This window comes from Meriones unguiculatus, chromosome 1 (assembly GCF_030254825.1).
Source record: "Meriones unguiculatus strain TT.TT164.6M chromosome 1, Bangor_MerUng_6.1, whole genome shotgun sequence".
Taxonomy (NCBI): domain Eukaryota; kingdom Metazoa; phylum Chordata; class Mammalia; order Rodentia; family Muridae; genus Meriones; species Meriones unguiculatus.
Window position 1 is genome coordinate 142,997,124 of NC_083349.1, and position 8,098 is coordinate 143,005,221.

Sequence of the window (8,098 nt, forward strand, 5' to 3'; positions counted from 1 at the left end):
CTGATCAAAGGGATAAGGTGTTGCTCAAGGGAGGGATCTGAGTGGCTCTGGTTACCCTTCCCATCTTCCAGGGATCCTGGAGATTGCCTGGAGTCCTTCAGCAGCTTGTAATTTTATGGAGGGGAGGTCCTAGGGGCTAAGCAGTGGGAAAACAAAGAAAAAAATTAGGGGAGAGAGTAGCGGGGGGGGGGGGGGGTAAGCTGAGAAAAGGGGGGTAGAGAGGAGGTCTTGATAAGGCAGGGATGAGACAGGGCACACTGCCACAGACCCCCTTCTTGATGCTCTCACATGGCTTGTGCTCTGCTGCTTTGAGGATTCCCTGGGCTCAGGTTCTTGAAAGGCAGACCTAGAGACTGGGGTATCTGGCAGGAGACACAGGTATCTGTGTGGAAGGACCTGGTAGCCTGGAAGCTGTCTAGAACCTTATTCACCAGTCACCCAGCTCTCTGACCTTCCCTCAGCTCCTCTCACTACTTTGCAAACTTTATGTCCCCTAGATCCAGACACTGCTCTTCCCTTGGCTGATTGCTCCCAAGCCCTTGTGGCACCACAGTATGTTTTTTCAGGTCTCTTGGGTTTCTACTGAGGCTCTGTTTTCTCCAGGCTGGCTTAAGCCAGGCATTTATCCTAAGCAGGGTAGGATACTCACTGTTGGCCTTGGTCTGAGGTGGGAGCAGGTTCTGAACAGACAGGCAGGCTGTAAATGCGGCCTCTGGAGAGGTGTGGGGAGACCTGGCTTTAACTGTCCTCCCTTAAGGACCCTCCTCCGGAAAGGCTCCACCCTGTCAGAAAGGACACCCAGAGGGCTAGGGACCAGGAGTGGACAGAGGCGGCCTCAGTCTCCCGGGCTGGTGGGAATGGGCTGCCCTGTGTTTCTTTCTGTTCTTGGTTGCACCCCCTCCCTTTGCACAGCAGGGAGGATGTGGGAAGAGAATTCATGAGAAGGGTGATGCTGTGCAAGCCGAGCAGTGGAAGGGAAGAATTCTGCCCAGGAGTGTCTTCCTGAGGGCTTCTATCTCGGAACTCTGCTAGGGACTTCAATCAGGGTTCCACTATGGGGACCTCATCCTGGGCTTTCTGAGTGTCCTTGGACTGTAGGGTGTTTTGCTGGTTCTGGTTTCTCAGATGGGGCTTCCTGAGCTCACCTCCTCAAGTTTTTGTTTTATATTATTTTTAAAAATAGCAGAAGCAGCCACTCTGACATAGACTTGGGAGGGGTGGGACGCTATGGTCCTTTCTGAGCAGGCTCTGTCCAGGTCATACAGTGCTGTTTTGAGCCAGCTAGTGACAGCAGGGGCGGTCCCATGTTTTCTGAAACAGCAGATGCTGGACCTTGATAATTTGGACTTGGGCTCTCTCCTTTCCCGGAGCATTATAAAACTTCAGCCCAGAGGCTCCAGCTCTGCTAGCTGCATTCTATTTCCCTGCTCTGGTGAGTTCCTCTCCCTGATGCAGCAGAGAGCCGGGGACCTTCTTTATCGATTCGGGGTTCTCCCTTGTAAGCAGGTTCAGGCCGAGATTCAGGAAGTAGCTTTAGGAGAGCTGGCAGTGTTCCTTGTGGGTGGGAGGACAGAATGAGAGGGATGAGTAGGCAGGCTTCCTCCTTCACTGGACCCCCGAGGGCCCTGGCTGAGGCCTTGAGGAATCTGAAGAATCATTTTCTAAAACTTTGTCAACCACAGGCATGAGTGTGGAAGACAGGTATGTTCTTGCACTGAGCATCCCCAGACCCCGTTTGCAGAAGTAGGGTGTGGTACTGAAGATGGGTCTGGCCCGATTGACCCTGAGCTCAGTTGGGTTTTGCCAACCCTAGGCTTTTCTCTTAGGAACAGTAGCCAGTATGTGGGAGGGCGGGGATGCAACATAAACAGCCATTGGAGACAAGCAGTCTCCTGACCCTAAGAAAGGGAGTGGCAGAAAGAAAGGGCCATTGGAGTAGAGGCCGCTCAGGGGATGTTACCACACTCAGAGAACTCTAAGAAAACCCCTTGCAGCACTCAGAAAGACCACTACAGAGATATATCCCCAAGACAGACACTCAGACGCGAGAGTCATAAAGAAAGGATTTCTGTAAGTGAGATTCTGTTGTCTGTCCTGGACCCTTTGATCTCTCCCATGTTGACTCTTTCAGGAAGCCACTTCACCCGATCTTGGATCCCTGACTCTCCTGGCCTGTTTCTTCCCAGGCAGGTCAGTCTGTGAGGACATCAGCTCCTTCTTTGGAGTACTGATGGCAGCAGAGCCCCTGACTGAACTGGAGGCGGCCATTGGGACCATAATGGACATATACCACAATTATGCAATAATGGAAGAAGGAGCTCCCAGACTGAGTTTCAATGCTTTTAATAAAATGGTCACCCAGCAGGTGCCTCATTTTCTCAAGGTTGGTAGAGGTCTCTAGGACTGAGATTTTCTATGTATGCCAGGCGATGACTGCATGTGTAGGTGTTTCTGTGTTTCCTCAACTCAGGTAATTTTGTGTAAAACCAGATGAGTAAAATTGCTGTTTGGTGCAAACGGCAATGTGTGATTATTGGGCTGCGTGTTTGTGTCAAACCATGCTGTGGAGAACTTGAGTCTGCCTGTGCAGGGTGGATATCAGGCAGGTGGAGCTGAGAGGAGGGTGGACAGTCCAGCTGGATGCCCTCCATGGCTGAGCAGGATGGTGAGTGTTGTTGGCCTGGACCTCCCTGGACACCCCAGGAAATAAACCACCACCGAGCCGGGTGATCTGTCGAAGCAGGAACTCTGTTTATTGAATAAAATGGTCCTTTTTTAGGTTTGGGTCAGGAGGTAGGATTAAGGAAGTGAGGTAAGATGAGCTAGAGGCAAGGTTAGGTAGTGCAAGGAGAGGTGGGCCAGTGCCAAAACTCCATGTAACAGTTAGCAGGCAGGGTTGATTTTAAGGCAGATATGCTGAATCACTTTTGCCCGGGAGTGGCGACTCTTAAATCTGAAGCTAAAGACAGGTCTCCAAACTTGAGCCAGGCTCAGGTAGATGCAACAGGCCTTATCAGGCCCAACATGCCTGTGTCTCTCTGGTCTCATTTTATCAACATATCACAGGACCTAGAGGTGGATTCCTAGAGATTTACTGACAGTAAGAACTACATAGAGGCTTAACAAAAATAAAACTACAAGTCAAGCATGGTGGTGCTTGCGTGTGCACCTGTGATCCCAGCACTGAGATCACAGGTTGAGGCAGAGGGATCCAGAATTTGAATCCAGTTTAGGGAGACCCTTTCTGGAACAATCCCTGAAGTCACAGTGTGCTCTGCCCTCAGTGTTCCCGGGTCTGTGAGGATCCTCTGTAGCTACCATCCACTTTCTGTGAGCACTCCTTCAGGAAGGGTCTCCTTCCACAGAGGTGAGTGGTGAATCTAACACTGACTCTGAGCTTGTGTGCTGTCGTAGTTTGATAACAGTGCATTTGACTTCATTTATGCAGATTCACAGGTGCATCCAAGCGTGTGAACATGGCTGTGTGTGGTGGTGCATACCTTTAATCCTAGCACTCAGGAAGCAGAGCCAGGTAGATCTCTGAATTTGAGGCCAGCCTGGACTATAGAGCCAGTTCAGGGCAGCCAGGGATACACAGAGTATCCCTGTTTTGAAAAACAACAGAAAAGAGTGCGATTTTTTTTTTCTCCCCGAGACAGGGTTTCTTTGTGTAGTCTTGGCTTTGTAGACCAAGCCGGCCTCAAAGTCATAAAATGAACTGTCTCCCCGAGTGTTGAGATTAAATGTGTGCACCTCCATGCGTGGCTGAATTTTTTATTTTTTATTTTTAGACAGGCTCTGACTATATAGTCCTGGCTGACCTGGAACTTGCTATGCAGTCCATGGTGGCCTATCCTGCCACAGCTTTTCAAATTCTGGGACTGTGATACCCCACCCAACTCCTAGATTTTCTTTTTCTTTTCTTCTTTTCTTTTTTTTTCTTTCTTTCATTCACTCTTTCTTTCTTCTTTCTTTCCTTTCTTTCTTCTTTGTTTCCTTTGTTTGTTTGTTTGTTTCTTTCTTTCTTTCTTTTCTTTCTTGACAGTCTCTTGAAGCTAAGGGTGGCCTCAAACTCCTGCTTCTCCTAATTATACTTTACAAGGGCTGAGAGTACAGGTGTGTGCCTCTAGACCCAGCGTGACTATAGATTATCTTGTTTTCCATTTTCAGTGTATGTGTTTGGGTGTTTTGTATGGTACAGTTCTGTGTGCTCCATGTGTATGCTTGGTGCCCATGGGAAGCAGTAGAGGACATCAGCTCGTGTGCAATTAGAGTTACAGGTGGTTGAGAACTGTCATATGGGTAGCAGGAATTGAAGCTGAGTCCTGCTTGGTATGGTGGCACAGTCATGCCTTTCATCCTGATGGAGGCAGACAAATGTCTGAGTTCAAGCCCAGCCTGTTCTACAGTGTGAGTACAAGGACAGCCAAAACTATGTAGAGAAACCTTGCCTCAATCAACAAAACAAAACAAAGCAAAACACAGGAAAACAAAACAAAACATGTAGTTTAAGGTAGCCTTGAAGTCTTTGTAGTCTCCTGTTTTGGCCTCCTGGGTGTTAGTCAGGATTCAGACACAAGTGTCCTGGCTTCCCCAGGACCTTCAGTCTCTTGACTGCTCTGTTTTCCTTTCCTTCCATCAACTTCATCTCCTCATGGATCTTCTTGTTTAGTTTGCCTTCTGAGACACATCATTCTAATCCTGCTTACAAACCTGCTGATTCTGTCTCTGTGTTGTTGTCATGCGGGGCCGCCTACCCTCAAATTTCTGTCTAGATTTACCACCTGCATCTGTTAGGTCCAGCATGAGCCTAATTTCCAGAAGTGGTGAAGAGAATTCAGGAGACAGATCTCATCGATGCAAAATAGCAAGAGGTTTATTTTAACCATTGTGCAATGGGGTCACCCCTGCTGGTCAGCAAGGAGTGGCACTGGGAGACAAAGGCTTAGGGTTTTTAAAGGACAAGGTGCAGGAATTTTCATTGGTTGCAGTCTTGGCAATTCTGGATTGGATGAGGTATTTAACTTTTAAAATAATTGGTTGGTTCTGGGTGCCCTTAGGTCCTTGCAGCCCTGTCTTAAATATCTGGGGAATATCTGATCTTCAAGTCAGTTTGGAATTTCCTGCCATATGAGATATAGCCCAAGTTAAAGGTGGGAGAGTGATTAACTCCTCCCGGGTCTGTTCTGAGGAGTGGGGGCTACAGGCTCTGGATCAAAGTTGAAGAGCTATTCAGAAGTAGGATTGGGGCCATTTGGCCCAGTTTCCAAACAAAGTTTATCTTACAGGTGCTGGCCGGTTGTTTTCTTTCCACTTAGTGGAGATCTCTGCTTGTTCTCGTCCTTATCTGTGCTCTCACAGATGGCCAGTGTCAGGAACTTTGACATTCCTCTGTTCTCTGGGGAAGCACTAAGAGGCTTTAATTAACATGGGCTTAACACTTGAAAATGTAAGTTATAAGGCAATTAAAGAAACATAAGTTACCAGGTTAGTCTGATTCTCTCACATCTGCACCCGGAGAGCTGAGTCTATGTAGAGGGACATGAACAGGCTGGTTTTCTTGTTTCACTCCAAATCTATAACCACAAACTCCAAAGGAACCCTTGGCAATGCTATGGAGTTGTGTATTTCTCTGTGAAATAGGTCACCATTTTTCCTTCCTCAGATGCCTCTTTTCACATCACTTTCCCTGTCAGTGAGAAATTGACTCACTGAGAATCTAAGCCATCAAGAAGGTTTTATGTGTGTCCCCCATTTCCATATCATCTACCCACCGGGTCAGCATCTACTCTGTCTTCCTTTCTGTCCTCACAGATGATGTCATGCTTCTAAAACCAGCATCTCACCCCTCTCACCTCCTCAGAATACCTTTTCCTGCAGTGATTTCTTTTTTCTTCTACACTGTTAGGTTTTCCTTCTTCTGGATCATCTGTATTAGCTTGCCCTGTGCTGGAACTCATAACAAAATCAGCTTAGGGATCCATCCCTGGGCCCTTTCTCTTTTCTACCCCCAGTTCAAAATGCTTGTATCTCTTGGGAGCCGGCATCATGCAATAGGCTCACACACTCAATCGTAGAGCAATGTTCTTGGTAGTTTTAATCTTTTTGAGGAAAAATGTTTAGTCTGCCCATTGTATCCTCTTATGGGTTCACTTTCCCTGTGCACACAGAATCCTTGCTCTTCTTGTACTGTGTCCTTTGAGTGGCTCACGCTTGCCACAACTTGTTGCAGAATGTCAGTCAGGTCTGAGAAAGTTCAAGATGTCCTTGGCAATGCCACCAGCACAGAAAGCTTTTGCTTATTTATTTTTAATATTTATTATTTTATTTGAAAATGTATGAGCTGGGGTCTCACAGCTCAGGAGTTCAAGATAGCGCCCTTTCCAGAAACTCCCCCAGACCAAGATTCGTTGCAAAAGCAAGAGGTTTATTAACCATTGTACAATGGGGTCACCCCTGCTGTTCAGCAAAGAATGGCACTGGGAGACAAAGGCCTTTAGGTTTTTAAAAGAAAAATTGTGGTAAATTTGAAGTTGCAGTTTTGGCAACTTAGGATTGGATGAGGAAGCTATAAAGTAAGATAGTTGGTTATTCTTAGGTGCTCAAGCTTGGCCAGTCCTGCCAAGTGTGGATGCAGCTGCAATTGAAGGTGGGGGTGGTTAGCTCAGCCAGACTTTTGGCTGGAGGTCAATAGCTACTCAGAAGAAGTCTAGGTTCGTTGCTAAGAAATGCTATCTCAATGACAAGGTTCTAGTCCTTCTTTTGCTGAGTGAAGGTCATTGCTTGCTTACCTTTTTTTATATCTGTCCTCACAGATAGGGTCACATTCCTTCACTCTCTGGAAAGGTACTAAGAGGCTTTAGCTTAACCAGGACCTAAAACTCAAAACTATAGGCTTTAGAAGACATATAGGTTATAAAGTTAGCCTAACCCTTTCAATATGTATATGTGTTTTGCCTACATGCATGTCTGTGCCATGCTGGTCGGGGACAGAAAAAAAAGACATCAGATCCCTGGAACAAGAGTTACAGACAGTTGTGACCTGCCATGTGGGTGCTGGGAACTGAATCTGGGTCCTCTGGAAGAGCTGCCAGTGCTCTTAAACCGCTGAGTCATCCTTCCAGCCCCTTTTTGCTTTTTTGTTTTTATGTTTCATTTTTTGTGACAGCGTTTCTCTGTTTGTCCCAGGCTGGCCTTGAACCTGAGATCTTCCTGCCTTTTCCTCCAGTGTTGGAGTACAGGGAGTCATGGCGCACCACACTTATATCTTTTTCTTTCTCTTTGTCTCTGTCTGTTAAACAGGATCTCTCTATGCAGCACTCGCGGTCCTGGACTAATAAACCATCCATCTCCCATCTCATCAGCCCTTAAAATATATTTTTTTTTACACACTACCCTGCTGTCCATTACTGTGCGTTTTTACAGTGAAAAATAGGTTGACCTCCAACTCACAGCTCTCTTCCTGCTTCAGCCTCCTAAGTGCTGATATTATAAGAGCATCACAACCCATTTGGATTTACTTAAATTTTCATTTTTCAGAAATTTACTGGCCAGTTTCACACATTTACTTTTGGAAGAAGAACTTGCATTTTAAAAAATCAATTATTTAATTATGTTTTTAAAAATGTTTTAAATTTCAGTTTATTTACTATATATCTCAAGTGTGTCCCCTCCCTCCTTTTCTTCTGGTCTCTCCCTTCCCTTCTCTCCTTCCACACAGAAAAGGGGAGCCCACACTATACCAAGTTTTTACATATTAATTATTGTTTTGTGTGTATGGTATTAGAGATTGAAGCCAGTGTCTCATTCGTGTAGGCTATTCAGGGCTGAATCATATTCTAAGCCTTTTTAAAAATTTTGAAACAGACTTTCATTAAATATCCTTGTATGCCGAGGCCAGCCGGGCAGAGTCGAACAGTTCTTGAGTCGGATGTGAGGATTAAAATTAATAAAATAAACACACAGCAAATAGGAAACTTTTTAAAGGTCCAGACTCGACAGCCATAGCAAAAGGCAGACTGCTGCAGCAAGCAGTGCCAGCAGCAAGCCTCAAGTCTCTGCCTGCCTCCTCTGCCTCCAGCCTTCTGACCACTTTATT

The 8,098-nt window shown here is 46.2% G+C and overlaps 1 long non-coding RNA gene across 1 annotated transcript; it reads left to right on the forward strand.

The window, feature by feature from the left end:
* Window positions 1–1,350: 1,350 nt before the first annotated feature.
* On the forward strand, window positions 1,351–2,295 carry LOC132651035 (uncharacterized). The gene is made up of 2 exons (XR_009588977.1): window positions 1,351–1,432; window positions 2,187–2,295. It is a non-coding gene; the product is annotated as an uncharacterized LOC132651035 (long non-coding RNA).
* The last annotated feature ends 5,803 nt before the right edge of the window (window positions 2,296–8,098 follow it).